Here is a 15,640-nt window from a genome sequence, read left to right as displayed (position 1 = left end):
TCTTTCTGCCTATTATCCACTCCCTTACAACACACATTCTTCCAGACTTTCTTACATTCAGCAACTCTCAAACCACCTATTCCTTCCACTTCCTCTCTCTCTCTCTCTTTCAACAACTGCACAATCTTCTTACTCTCACACCATTTATCCTGCGTCACATCTCGCAACTCATACCTCCTCATACACCTATCAATCCTCACATAAAACCAAGGCGCAACAAAACATACAGGCTTCCTCAAATCAACCTCACACAACTTACATTTCCGCAACACACTCCCACCAGCATACCTCATCATACATCCTGCAATATTTTCTTTCTCACTTAATCTCACACACATACTTACATACTTCACCACCAGAAACTTCTCAATACTCACCATACCTTTCCCACCATTCATTGCACCTTTCATCACTTTTTCTCTCTTCAACTTCTCCATCTGCGACGACCAAAAAAACGAAAAACACACTCTCACAATCTGCTTCATCACTCTATCAGGCGCTGGAAACACATAATACAAAAACAACAAAATCGGCATCAACACCGCTTTCACCACCAACACTTTCCCATTCAACTATAAAGTCCTTAGAGACCAGAAATCTGTTTTCTTTTTCACTCTTGCCAAAACATCCTGCCAACTCTCTCTCCCATATAAATCTCTGTAACGGACATATGCATGCTGCCGGGACAGTTATGATCTTCGTGCAGGAAGGACTACAAGGAACTGCATGGCTTGTCACAAGTGGATGTACCACATTGTATTCTGAGCTCAAAGGGTTAATTGGACAAGTCTCTGTCACTGCTGAATGCTAATGTTCCCTTCGCATAGCTAATGAACTCTTTTGTGTAGGTAACAGCCCCCCTGTGAGGTGTATGCTGATGGGGATTATGTGTGAGTGATAATTGTTTTAAAGGTTAATTGAATTCTATTGTCTGATCAAGCTAAGTTGAGGAGCCGAAACGGCTAGTGGCTGATTGGCTCAAGAGAAGGTCATTCTTTCAAAGTGTGTGTATTGAAGGCCCCCTGGGTGGGGGGGGGGAAGTGTCATTTGTTTTCTGTACAGTTTGTAACCAGATATAAGGAAGAAAAATGTGGCATTAAAAGTCAGTCCTGCTTGACTCTGCAAACGTAGTCCGTCTCGTTTTTTGGAAGGGCGTTCGATGGGATATACCGGCGGTACCTGCATATCGCAGCTTGCCAGGGAAAAGGACGTCTCCAACGGCTGAGACCCTCTCACCAGTGGGTAGCCGTTACATTGGTTGGCAGCGGTGGGATGGTCCTTTTATCCAAAGAGCAAGTGCTGAATGGAGTCGCAGTACGCCAGGCTGAAAAGATCCACACTAAAAGATCTATTGGAGAGTCGTGGTAGGAGCGCCAGCAACAGACCACGGAGGGAGCTGATAGCTGAACTGCTGGAGCTGGACGAAATGGATGGATCCATGGAAGGAACGGAGCCCCTTGCACCGGTCAGCAAAGAAGATGTAATTACTGGGATTGTACAGCGGAGATTATCCTTGTATCCAGAAACGTCCGTGGAACTAATCAACCAGCTGTTTCGGGAAGCAAGGGAAGAGATACAAACGAAGAGGGGACAAGAACTGGAACTGGTAAGAGCGAGGCAGCCCATTACACCTGCAGTTCCTACCCCCCCACCTGCTGCTACAGGAAAGAAAATACCGTTCACTGCATTTAAAGCTTTTGTAGAAAGTGAGGAGGAAATAGATGGATATTTGGTGGACTTTGAGAGGCAGTGCTCACTACACCAGGTCCCACCAGACCAATGGGTCACTATTTTGTCGGGGAAATTGTCGGGCAAAGCCAATGAAGCCTTTCGGGCTCTCGCTCCAGAGGATATTTTACAATACCAGCAAGTTAAAAAGGCGCTGCTAACCCGATACGCCGTAACGCCAGAAGCCTACCGCCGGCGCTTCCGGGAGTCCAAGAAGATGGCTGTGGACTCCCACATGGAATGGGCCAACCAGTTACAAAGGGTGGCATCCCTTTGGGTCCAAGGGTGCAAGGCCAACACCGGGGAGGAAGTATTGCAGCTGTTCCTAATGGAACATTTCTTCCAAGACCTGGCCGCAGACATACAAGACTGCGTACGAGATCGCCGTCCCGCTAACTTAAACGAGGCGGCTCAGCTAGCAGATGAGTACGCGGAGACAAGGAAAGTAAGCCAGGGTACTATGCGGCTGGCTCATAAGGTAGAACCGCGTACTCCAACCGTCACCCCACGCCCAGAGTTTCGGGCTCCAGTCCCACCACGTCCTCAGGGGCCTAGCAACTACCCCCGGGATTCGCCTAGGGTGACGTGCCATCACTGCAGCGACACGGGACATATTGCTCGTTATTGCCCTTTGAGAGCTACAAATAACAATTGGAGACGCACAACACCCAACACAGAGGTCACTCCATCACGTCCCTCTGCGGCCCACTGCCTGGAGACCGAGGGGGGCCCGGAGGAATGTCTGGGAATTTGGTATGAGGCAGACCCAATACAAGAGGCCTCTCCGGATAACCGTCAGCATCACCGTCAGGAGGTACGAGTGAATGGACAAGTAGCACAAGGCCTAAGAGATTCCGGGACTACTATCACTCTGATTCAAAAACATCTGGTAAAGCCAGAGAACGTGTCCACTCGCACAGTTGCCGTCCGGGTAGCAGGGGGTGCTGTATTTCGCGTACCCACCGCCCGGGTGCACTTAGACTGGGGAGCCGGGTCAGGAAAGACCACAGTTGGTATCATGGACAACCTACCTGCCGAGGTGGTGCTGGGCAACGACATTGGCCCTCTGACTTTGGCTTATTTACCTACACCTGCTGCTGCTTGTGCCGTGACCACCCGCGTTGCTGGAATCAACCCGCTTGCTGCTGAGAACCGGGTAAGACTACCTTCCCCGACATGTACTGTAGACCCGGCACAATATCACAGTCTAAAATGGGAATGTGACAAGTTGGCCAGTGAGAAATCAGAGATGCAACGACACTATGTCATGTATTATGAGATGTCCCGTGGCTTGAACATTGAAATGCACAAACAGGCGGAAATTGTCAACAGATTAAATGGGATTTGCATCCAGGTGGTGCCGTATCTGTCCCAAGAGCATCAGCAACAGGTTTTGGGAGCCATTGAGAGAGCAAAGCAAGTGACTGTTCCAGAACTGAATTCTATTATTCACCGTCACCATCAGCTACCGACCTGGTAAGCCAATGGGAAGGCCGACGGACTGTCCAGGCAAACTGAACTTTTACCCTAACAGCAGACCGGACATCCCCAAGTTGATCCGAAAAGGATCAATCCGGGTCTGCCGGAGTGTTCCACAAAAGGGGAGTAGTGTAACGGACATATGCATGCTGCCGGGACATCGATAATCTTCATGCAGGAAGGACTACAAGGAACTGACTACAAGGAACTGCATGGCTTGTCACAATTGGATGTACCACATTGTATTCTGAGCTCAAAGGGTTAATTGGACAAGTCTCTTTCACTGCTGAATGCTAATGTTCCCTTTGCATAGCTAATGAACTCTTTTGTGGAGGTAACAGCCCCCTGTGAGGTGTATGCTGATGGGGATTATGTGTGAGTGATAATTGTTTTAAAGGTTAATTGAATTCTATTGTCTGATCAAGCTAAGTTGAGGAGCCGAAACGGCTAGCAGCTGATTGGCTCAAGGGAAGGTCATTCTTTCAAAGTGTGTGTATTGAAGGCCCCCTGGGTGGGGGGGGGGAGTGTCATTTGTTTTCTGTACAGTTTGTAACCAGATATAAGGAAGAAAAATGTGGCATTAAAAGTCAGTCCTGCTTGACTCTGCAAACGTAGTCCGTCTCGTTTTTTGGAAGGGCGTTCGATGGGATATACCGGCGGTACCTGCATATCGCAGCTTGCCAGGGAAAAGGACGTCTCCAACGGCTGAGACCCTCTCACCAGTGGGTAGCCGTTACAATCTCCATTAAACTTAACACCCAAAATCCTCAAACCTCCAACACAAAACTTCCAACCACATTGTTCAACTGTTCCCCACACCCCAAACAACTTGCACTCACTCTTTTCCATATTCACACAAAACCCACTTGCCATACAAAAAATCTCAATCAAAAGTTTCACCCTTCTTAACCCTACCATATCCTTGCAAACCACAGTAACATCATCCATATATCCAATCACCTTCAAAACTCTACCCCCACTCCCAGGAACCTCCACTCCCCTCACACACTTATCTTTTGCCAACATCCTCAACAACGGCTCAATTACACAAACAAATAAAACAGGCGACAATGGGCATCCCTGTCTCACTCCTGACCCAATGCTAATGTCATTGGTCAGCCATCCATTCAACAACACCTTACTTACCATACCTCTATATAAACACTTAATCCACCCAATCAGAACCTCAGGTATCCCCATTCTCCTTAACACTTTAAACATAAACTCATGCGACACTCTATCAAACGCTTTCTCAAAATCCACAGCCAACACAGCCACCTCCTGCTTCCTCTCCTTACATAACCACAACACATCCATCAGACTCACCAAACTTTCTGCAATCGACCTCCCTGGCACCGCACACACTTGCTCCTCTCCCACCAATTTCTCCGCTACCGCACGCAACTTGCCGACACTTTCGCCACAACCTTATAATCCACGTTCAACAACGATATAGGCCTCCAATTTTTCAACTCACGCTTATCTCCTTTCTTATACAATAAAACAATCACACTTTTCATCATAGAAATCAGGCATCCTCCCAACTTTCATCACCATCTCATACACACAATCACCAATCACATCCCAAAACGCACAATAAAACTCAACAGGCAAACCATCACTACCAGGCGTTTTTCCTTTCTTCATACTCCCAAGACATTCATCAACTTCCTCCTTACTCACTTTCTCCCCTAACATACTCTTATCATCCAAATCCAAACACATCTCCACCTGCTTCAACACATCCTTCTCAACTCTCGCATCCCTCTTCTTCTCCTTGTACAACTCCACATAAAACTTACAAACTTCTTCCCCCACTCTCTCCTTCCCATTCACTTCCAGCCCATTCTCATCCAACACACTTGACAAATCCACCCTCCCACCATACACCTTCTTAAAGAAAAAACGCGTGCACTTCTCATCCTCCTCTTTCACCACCATCCACGCTTGCGACATAATCTCTCTCCCTCTCTATTCCATAAACACTCTCAACTTCCTTCTTGCTTCCACCAAATCACACCCCACATCCTCTCCCTATTCTCTCAGCTCCTCCAAATATTCTAACCTCTTCAGCCACCATTCATACACCTCACGCTCCTTCCTTGCAATCTCACACCCCTTCCTCACAAAAAAACTCTTTGTCTGCACTTTCACCCATTCCCACCACTCAATCACACTTAAAAAATCATTCCTCCTCCTCTTCAGTCTTCCAAAAAATACCCCATACTCTCTTTTCACATTCTCATCTTCCAACAACTCCACATTCAACTTCCATACACCTTTACCATACGTTACCTCTGGATCCATACTCGCAGCACATTCGATCCTACCATGGTCCGAGAAAGGCTCCCGTGTGACGGTAAAATCTTGTGCCTGCAGTTTTTTGGAAATAAAACAAAAATCAATACGTGATTGTACAGTTCCCCGATCACTAAAATATGTAAAACCACCACCTTCACCCACATCCCTCAAACCAAACCAACTTAAAACCTCACCCAACTCCTTTCCCGACTTATCAATATCCCCACCACCAGCCCCACACCTATCCCCCTTGCGTAAAATACAGTTAAAATCCCCACACAATATAACCGGATCCCTCCCCCCCAAAAAAAACGTCATCTTCTCCCATAGGTCCAGCCTTTCTTTCTTCTCCACCGGTGCATACACACAAAACAACTTAAAACACATACCCCCATATTCTAAAAAAACACACAAACACCTCCACCTCCCTTAAAACCTTAATCCTCTTATTTTTAAAAAGTACCCATACACCTGCTTTGGCCGAAGGACCACACCGCAATCCCCTGATCCCACTTTGTGGTGGGCGGGTCTTCCCTCAAATTGCAGTCCTGTAGGCAGAAAATGTCGGCAGTATACCCGGCCAAGATCTTAAACACGGCTGCCCGCCTACAGGACGTCCCAATACTTCTGCAATTGAGGGAAGACACCCGTAAGGCCATAAAATATTAGATAGGGATCATACACCCGTCATGAATTTTTTTTTTCTTCCTGCTTTTTCCGGATCGGGTACGATGGCTCACCCCCAACCCCGGACTTACCCCTCCGGTCTTCTTCTCCTTCTCCTTCGAACCGGGCCTGCAGTACCCCATCACCTCCTGCAGGCTGGACACCTGACCAGTGCTCACATAAGATGGTGCTTGTGAGGAGTCAGAGTCAACCACTGCTTCAGATGACCCGGGGTCCGGGGAATCTGGAAAGGAGCCAATGTCCTGGAAGGAAGTAGGGCCCTCAGCGACCTCCATCTTCCTTTTCAAGGAAGGCTGCCCCACTTCCATCCCTTCTTCCGCCTCCGAGTCCTCCGACTCCATGCCGCTCCCCTCCGCCTCCCCCTCGGCCATGAGGTTGTCAGGGACACTCCTCTCAGGAAGAGAAGAGGTCCCTTCCTCCCCAACGGCGTCCAGAGGGGAGGGAGCGGGCTCACCCTCCATAGGTGTGCAGGCATCAGCCCGCACCCCTACTTCCTCGGGTAGCCCTGTGGTCTGGTCGCCGGAGTTCACCGCGCAGCCAGAGGAACCCTGGCCACATCTGCGTACGACAGTCCCGTCTCTCCACAACCGCTGCTGGAGCCTCCACTGATCTTACTTCCACCACCACGGTTGTGGATTCAGATGTTCCCCCAGGTTTTGAAACCTTCGGGCACTGCCTAGCCAGATGGGTACGGCTCACGCAGATGTGGCAGATCTTACCTTCTGGACACTGGCTCGCCCCGTGACCCTGCTTGAAGCAGTTGCGGCACGCCAACCCGGACTCGCACTGGTCTTTCGTGTGCCCAAAGGCGAAGCACTGCTTGCAGAAAAGTGGTTGGCCAGGGTACCACAGGTAATCACGGTTCCGCCCTATGGAGAAGGACTGGGGGGGGGTGCTGGACGCCACCGCCCCCTTCCTTGTCCGCCTGGAAGGTGACCCAGAATCTACGCTGCCCGTTGAAGGTACCGAAAACATTTGTCAATTTCAGGCCCGCAGAAACTGACTCGCAGTACCTATGCAAAAAGGCAGCGATCTCCCCATCCTGTACAAAAGGGTTGTACATATGCACAGTGATGGGGAGCCGCACTGTCGTCTCGCTTGACAGGAACATGATCCCATCCAATAATTCATGGCCCTCCTTCTCCCCCTTCCGAAGCAGGCATGTCTGCAGGCCTTCCTTTTTCCAGAAAGTAACATCATACAATCCAGTGGTGGGGAAACACTGCACGCAAAAAATGCTTTCTCTCGGCATCCCAAAAAGTTTTTCGATCAAACGCTTCTGAGCGAAATGCAAACCAACTGCGTCATGCTTAGGCTCGGCCACGGCCAGCCTCAAAGTATTGGGTGCACTAGGCGGCCCAATCATCCTCTCGCCCACCGATCCCACCCCCACCACATGGATGGTAGGGCGAGGCGATCGCAACCCGTTGTCTGGGGACTAAGCCTCAGGCCAATAGCAGCAAGAGGGGGCTCTCCGAAGAGAACGATCCCCCCAAGGCCGACCTCCGGGTACCCCAGACACCTCTTGACTAAGAATCAGGCAGTCGATACTACACTTGATCTTAGCCAAAAGGCCGAGAAGCGATAACCCAATTATTCTCTGTTCCGAGCGAGCGGCCTTCTGGCCCCACCGGAGGGCTCGCTGAGAGTTGCCCGTTTGCCTGTACCCGGCAAGCGCCCTTCCCCCCAGTCTAGGCTGTCCGGAGGTGTGAATCTTCAGCCAGACGGGTGTCGCTGGTCTACAGGCCTGACCCCCTGTCTACTGGACAATCCACCCCTTTCTGACACCTGCCCAACACTGCTGGAGCCCAGTCATGACCCTCAGTCATCCCAAAATAAGAATTGCACACGTTCAGGTGCTTGTCGTTGCTCCTCGTTCACGTTCAACAAGGAAAATCATTTGCATGGGCCGGCCTCCTAGTTAGCATAACGTGGACTTAGTTAACATAACGTGGAAGAAAATCGAGGGCCACTAGAGGGAGTCAAAGACTAAGGGATCCTCCGGATAAAAATAAAAAACCCTTGCCACAGCAGACTTTTCTAGCTAGCTGCTGCATGCAGCAAGGCAGACAGCAATGGAGCAAATTCAGCCCCCTTTTTTGTCAGCAGAGTAGTCACTGCTTATCGAAGGCTTCATTTTGGGCCTTAGGAAAGAGAGAGCGAGGAGTAGAACACTAGCTGACTTGTCGAAAATTGGATGCCCTGACTAAATCTAGGTGTTGCTGTATAGGTAACTTGATCAAGTAGTGGCATTTGGCAAGAAAGTGACAGACAAGAAGCAATGAAGACAAAGACACAAGGGTTAAATGCCAGTTTATTATAGCACGGAACCGAGTTTAAGCAAGAAACATTGTCAGCAGCAAGCAACAAGAACACACAAAACAAACAAGTTGGATGATGTTCCAGTTAAATCTATTTTTTGACACTGCGTAAGAGAGGGGTGCACCGGTCCTGGAGGTACTGCAATACCAGGTCGATGCGTGGAGTGGACAGAGCAAGCTCTTCTTCCATCTCCCTGTTCTAAAAATCCATTTAATATATGGTCCCCAGATAGGGGACGTATCAGATATTAAACTGATAAGAACAGATTTTTTTTTTTTTTACATCAGCTTATTTCATGATTTTTCTCAACGTCAAGACAAAACTTCACTGAAGAACTCCTTATGTTGAGATCATATTTACATCATTTGTTTGGCATTAATAATTTTTTAATTATTATTGTATTTTGTATATTAAATTTTAAAGTTGTATATTTTATTTAAACAAATACCACTCACTTATTTTCCACACATCCTTCGCACTCTCACCCATACGTTTCAAATCCCACAAAAAATATATATGCATTTTAGACAACAAAAACTTTACACATTCATCTATACTTACAATCTCTCTCTTATTAACTAAAATACATCTACACATCCATAACACTTCTTTTCCAGAACTAATAATTTTCCACGCAACCCATTTCTTATCTTGCATTACACCTAAATTAACACCATACACCACTCTGTCAAAACTCAAACGTGCCATTCCTGTTACCACTCTCAAGATGTCACCCACTCTTTTCCAGAAATCCTGTGCAAAAATACAGTTCCACATTAAGTGCATTACCGTTTCATCGTTGCCACAAGGGAACCTAGGGCACCTTCCAGATCGGAGTAATCCTCTTCTATATTGAAACGCTCTCACAGGTAAGCATTCATGCACTATCTGCCATCCTAAATCACTTTGGCTATTTGTCAGATTCTTGTTAACAACCATATTCCAAATATTCCTTGACACCCTCTCATTGTACCTATCCACCATCTCTACATACTGAAGACTCAAAATCTTTTTGATCACCTTCTTAGGATCTTTTAATTCCTCCACATCATATTCCTGTAAATTATAACGTTTAATAAATCTGAACAAAATTTTATAATGACAACTCAAAATCTCTGTATAAGGCACATTCAAATTAACAGGCACCCATTTGTATCTTCTTAAAATCTTACCACCACCATACCGAATCATACATCCAGTTAATGTCTCCTTCCCACTCATTTTCACAATCATTCCAAGATATCTCACACTCAAAAACAATCTCACATCAGGCATCCCCCTTCCTCCTTTATTCACTTCTTTACATAACACCTCTCTCTTCACTCTCTCCATTTTTGCACCCCATATAAACATAAAGAGTTCCCTTATGATTCTTTTCAAGATCAACTCTCCAGGGTAGAAAACTAAACCGGTATAAAGTAACAATGGTAAAATAATAGCTTTAATTATTAATATTTTCCCAACAAAGGTTAATTTTCTAAATTTCCAGAAGGCCACTTTTTTCTTAACCTTATCAAACACACCTTCCCAACTTTTAACACCATTGTTCCTTTGATCAAAAACAACTCCCAGAATTTTTATTTCCTCTCTAATTACATTCACTTTCAAACTTTCACACACACTCCAATTACCAAATCCACAACACACACTCTTGTCCAAATTTATTTTAAAGCCAGACGCAGAACAAAAACACTCAGCCACAAACACTGCTCTCTTCACTGATCTCACATCCTTACACACAACAACCACATCATCCATGTAGCCCAAAACTTTTGCTTCCCTTCCACCACTTCCTGGTATAGTCACTCCACGGATTATTCTTTCTCTGTGCAGACTCACCACTAACGGCTCTATGCAACAAATAAATAATAAAGGTGATAAAGGGCAGCCTTGTCGAACACCAGAGTTAATATTAATTTTCTCCGTTAGAGCACCGTTCACCAGCACACGTGAAAAAACATTCTTATACAACACTTTCACCATACCTACAAATTCTCTCGGAAAGTTCATTCGTTCCATTACCAAAAACATAAATTCATGACTCACCCTATCATACGCTTTTTCAAAATCAAAAGAAAGTAATGCCACTCCACCATTCCTATCCAACACATCACTCACAACATCTCTCACCAAAATCAAATTTTCCCACACACTCCGACCAGGCACAGCACACACTTGACTCTCACCTACCACACATTTGACCACCTCCTTTAATCTACACGCCAACAACTTAGCTATAATTTTATAGTCCACGTTGAGTAGTGTTATAGGTCTGTAGTTTTTAATATCAGTTGGATCACCTTTTTTGAAGATCAGAGTCACCACTCCATCCTTTTGCGATTCGCATAATTCACCACACTCAAACACATAATTCACCATTTCACACAAGTCCTCTTTCACACAATCCCAAAACTTTAAATAAAGCTCTACACTCAAACCATCACACCCTGGTGTTTTCCCTTTAGCCATACTTTTCACAATCATCTCTAACTCTGCACACGTCACTCTCTCAGTTAAACTTCCATACATTCTCCTTTCCACTTTCCCATCCAATTTTTCCAAAAAATCAAGATAAAAAGAAGAATCAATTTTTTTCTTAGAAAAAAGAAACTGATAAAAATCAAAAACCTTCTTCAAAATCCCATCCATTTCCTTACATCCATCCATCTCTTTAATCACACTTTTCTTTTGCACACACTTTTTGAAGAAAAATCTTGTGCATTTCTCATCCATTTCTAACTCCTCAACTTTCGCTCTATATATAATTTCTTTCCCTCTCTCATTTATCCATTTTTTTCTTTCCTCACACACTTTCTCCATTGCATCATTCACATCCACACCAATGTCCTTTAATTTGATCAAACACTGCCATCTTGTGTTCAAAATAAAGTATTTTTTCCTTTGTTCATTTCTCCTTCTGACTCCAAATCTAATGAAAAAGTTTTTGCACTGTACTTTGAACCAGTCCCACCATTTTAACACATTCGAAAACCCTCTTTTAGCCCTCACACATCTCACATACAATACACGAAACAGTTCATCCATCCTCTCATCCTCTAATAACAACACATTCAACTTCCATAAGCCCCTTTGCACAGACACACATCCTTCCACATTTACCTGAACTAAAATTAACCGATGATCTGAAAATAAATTATCACACAACTCCCAACTCACCGCATTCACACCATTTGCAATCAGACAATGGTCAATCCGTGACTTTGTAATTGTACTTTGCCATGTAAATCTGTTGCTGTCATTGCCCACAATACTCCATACATCCTGCAGTCTCAAGTCCTCACACATTTCACCCAAAATTTTTGATGATTTATCTAAAGAGTTATCTCCACTCCTATCACCCGGACGTAAAATACAGTTAAAATCCCCCATAACTAAAACTGGCTCCTGACCCATTAAAAATAATTTTAATTTTTCAAATAAATCACATCGCTCATTTTTCCTTACTGAGCCATATATATTAATTATTTTAATTTCCTTCCCCATAAACAAAACTTTAACCAAAATAGCTCTTCCCGGCTCAATATGAGTAACAGAAATGATTTCGACATCCTTATTTTTGATCAAGATGCCAACACCAGAATTTTTAACTCCATTTTCCCCTGACCATAAAGATTGGCCATACTTCCAATCCCTTTCCAAATCATCATAATGCAACTTAAATTCCACTCCGCACTCCTGTAACAAAAAGATATCCGCTTGGATTGTAGAAAAGAAATCAAAAATTGTTATTCTACGTCGGCCATTTGCGATGGATCGCACATTAAGTGATGCCACTCTCAACTGCATTCCTATAAATTAGAGTAGTGTGAGACGCCAGCTCACTTCTTGGCTAACCAGGATCATCCTCACTGCCATCATGAAGCTTTCTAACGACTGGCTCTGATGTTATTGAGCTTCCTTCATCCTCCTCCTTTGCCACATCCAGGATCCAGGAATAGGAATCCGGTGACTCCGCCGGTCCAAACAGATCCTCTACTGTATCAGTACTCGGGTTGACTTTCCTCCTCTTCTTTGCCCCCTCCTCTTCAGGTTCTTCCTGTGGTCTTGCCTCCTTCTCAGACTGATAGTCCATCTCTTTTTCCACAGGTTTTTCCTCCACCACCATTTCACTCTCCTTCTCTGCCATCACATTTGGTTCAACTCGTTCAGTTTCACCTTCAGCATGTTCTGGTTCTTTCTCCTTACCCAGCTCCTTTTCCATCTCCACTACTTGCCTTAGGACATCCTCGTCTTCAGGCAAGTTCAGTTTTTTTCCCGTTTTGGTTCCAACCACTTTCTCAGCGAACGTTTTCACTCTGGTCGGGCATTCTTCATACAGATGGTCCGTACCTTGGCAATGCGTACATTTCTTGGGAAACGTGCAGTTCTCCAATGTATGTCCCAATCCATTACAATTCCTGCATCTTGTCAAGAGATCACATTTTGCTGTTGTATGTCCTCTATCAGCACATTTCCAGCAATAGGGAGGCATCCCTGAATACTTCAGGAACCCCCTATTACGACCTATTTGGAAAGTCTGTTTTAGATGTTCCAAGTTGTCTTCAGCGAACTCGTTCACATAAAATCTGCACCTATACAGTCTTTTACCGGACCAAACACCCACACTATTTTTAATTTTCTTTACGAATTCTACTTCCTCACATTCAATCTTCAAGAAATCTGTCACTTCACTAGTAGTCACGTATGGATTATACATCATGACAGTGACCATCTTCCATGGGTTGCGATGAAGAAATTCCACACTGAATCTCTTCATCTCAGGATCATTTTTCTTCTCTTGCCACTTCTTCTTGAAATCCTGATAATTTCCATATAAATTGAAAACCACCTCCACCACTCCCTGGTTACGATATTCTGCCATACATAGCAATTCTTCTCCTTGCACACCGCATACAGACAATAATTTTCCCATGACCAACATAGCACAGTCTTCTTCTTTGCATTCTCCTTCAATTTCAATTTTAACCGCATTGCGGAAGCGCACCTCATGGGCCGCTGAAGTATAATGGATATTGTCATCCATTACTGATTTAATGATATGCAAATTATATGCAAATCATAGGCCTTCTCTCCATGGAGAAACCTCTCTCGCTCTCAACCTTCTCCTTTCAGGGGGAACCCCCAAAAGTGATATGCTCACCTGGCCAGGCTCAGAGGCCTGGCCCGCTGATCCCCGAAAAACCGGTCACGCGCGGGAGTCCTTTGATCTAGCCAAAAGGCCGAGAAGCGATAACCCAATTATTCTCTGTTCCGAGCGAGCGGCTTTCTGGCCCCACCGGAGGGCTCGCTGAGAGTTGCCCGTTTGCCTGTACCCGGCAAGCGCCCTTCCCCCCAGTCTAGGCTGTCCGGAGGTGTGAATCTTCAGCCAGACGGGTGTCGCTGGTCTACAGGCCTGACCCCCTGTCTACTGGACAATCCACCCCTTTCTGACACCTGCCCAACACTGCTGGAGCCCAGTCATGACCCTCAGTCATCCCAAAATAAGAATTGCACACGTTCAGGTGCTTGTCGTTGCTCCTCGTTCACGTTCAACAAGGAAAATCATTTGCATGGGCCGGCCTCCTAGTTAGCATAACGTGGACTTAGTTAACATAACGTGGAAGAAAATCGAGGGCCACTAGAGGGAGTCAAAGACTAAGGGATCCTCCGGATAAAAATAAAAAACCCTTGCCACAGCAGACTTTTCTAGCTAGCTGCTGCATGCAGCAAGGCAGACAGCAATGGAGCAAATTCAGCCCCCTTTTTTGTCAGCAGAGTAGTCACTGCTTATCGAAGGCTTCATTTTGGGCCTTAGGAAAGAGAGAGCGAGGAGTAGAACACTAGCTGACTTGTCGAAAATTGGATGCCCTGACTAAATCTAGGTGTTGCTGTATAGGTAACTTGATCAAGTAGTGGCATTTGGCAAGAAAGTGACAGACAAGAAGCAATGAAGACAAAGACACAAGGGTTAAATGCCAGTTTATTATAGCACGGAACCGAGTTTAAGCAAGAAACATTGTCAGCAGCAAGCAACAAGAACACACAAAACAAACAAGTTGGATGATGTTCCAGTTAAATCTATTTTTTGACACTGCGTAAGAGAGGGGTGCACCGGTCCTGGAGGTACTGCAATACCAGGTCGATGCGTGGAGTGGACAGAGCAAGCTCTTCTTCCATCTCCCTGTTCTAAAAATCCATTTAATATATGGTCCCCAGATAGGGGACGTATCAGATATTAAACTGATAAGAACAGATACTACACTTGATCTTAGCCAAAAGGCCGAGAAGCGATAACCCAATTATTCTCTGTTCCGAGCGAGCGGCTTTCTGGCCCCACCGGAGGGCTCGCTGAGAGTTGCCCGTTTGCCTGTACCCGGCAAGCGCCCTTCCCCCCAGTCTAGGCTGTCCGGAGGTGTGAATCTTCAGCCAGACGGGTGTCGCTGGTCTACAGGCCTGACCCCCTGTCTACTGGACAATCCACCCCTTTCTGACACCTGCCCAACACTGCTGGAGCCCAGTCATGACCCTCAGTCATCCCAAAATAAGAATTGCACACGTTCAGGTGCTTGTCGTTGCTCCTCGTTCACGTTCAACAAGGAAAATCATTTGCATGGGCCGGCCTCCTAGTTAGCATAACGTGGACTTAGTTAACATAACGTGGAAGAAAATCGAGGGCCACTAGAGGGAGTCAAAGACTAAGGGATCCTCCGGATAAAAATAAAAAACCCTTGCCACAGCAGACTTTTCTAGCTAGCTGCTGCATGCAGCAAGGCAGACAGCAATGGAGCAAATTCAGCCCCCTTTTTTGTCAGCAGAGTAGTCACTGCTTATCGAAGGCTTCATTTTGGGCCTTAGGAAAGAGAGAGCGAGGAGTAGAACACTAGCTGACTTGTCGAAAATTGGATGCCCTGACTAAATCTAGGTGTTGCTGTATAGGTAACTTGATCAAGTAGTGGCATTTGGCAAGAAAGTGACAGACAAGAAGCAATGAAGACAAAGACACAAGGGTTAAATGCCAGTTTATTATAGCACGGAACCGAGTTTAAGCAAGAAACATTGTCAGCAGCAAGCAACAAGAACACACAAAACAAACAAGTTGGATGATGTTCCAGTTAAATCTATT

The 15,640-nt window shown here is 45.6% G+C and overlaps 2 non-coding genes across 2 annotated transcripts; both read right to left on the bottom strand.

Annotated features, from left to right (window-relative positions):
• Positions 1-8,630: 8,630 nt before the first annotated feature.
• LOC120922120 lies at positions 8,631-8,819 on the bottom strand. Its single transcript, XR_005745082.1, has one exon. It is a non-coding gene; the product is annotated as a U2 spliceosomal RNA (small nuclear RNA).
• A 5,799-nt stretch (positions 8,820-14,618) lies between these two features.
• LOC120922108 lies at positions 14,619-14,809 on the bottom strand. The gene has a single exon (XR_005745073.1). It is a non-coding gene; the product is annotated as a U2 spliceosomal RNA (small nuclear RNA).
• Positions 14,810-15,640: the final 831 nt, after the last annotated feature.

This window comes from Rana temporaria, unplaced genomic scaffold (genome assembly GCF_905171775.1).
Source record: "Rana temporaria unplaced genomic scaffold, aRanTem1.1, whole genome shotgun sequence".
Classification (NCBI taxonomy): domain Eukaryota; kingdom Metazoa; phylum Chordata; class Amphibia; order Anura; family Ranidae; genus Rana; species Rana temporaria.
The sequence above is the reverse complement of the archived record's forward strand: the minus strand, read 5'-3'. Positions and strand labels throughout refer to the sequence as shown.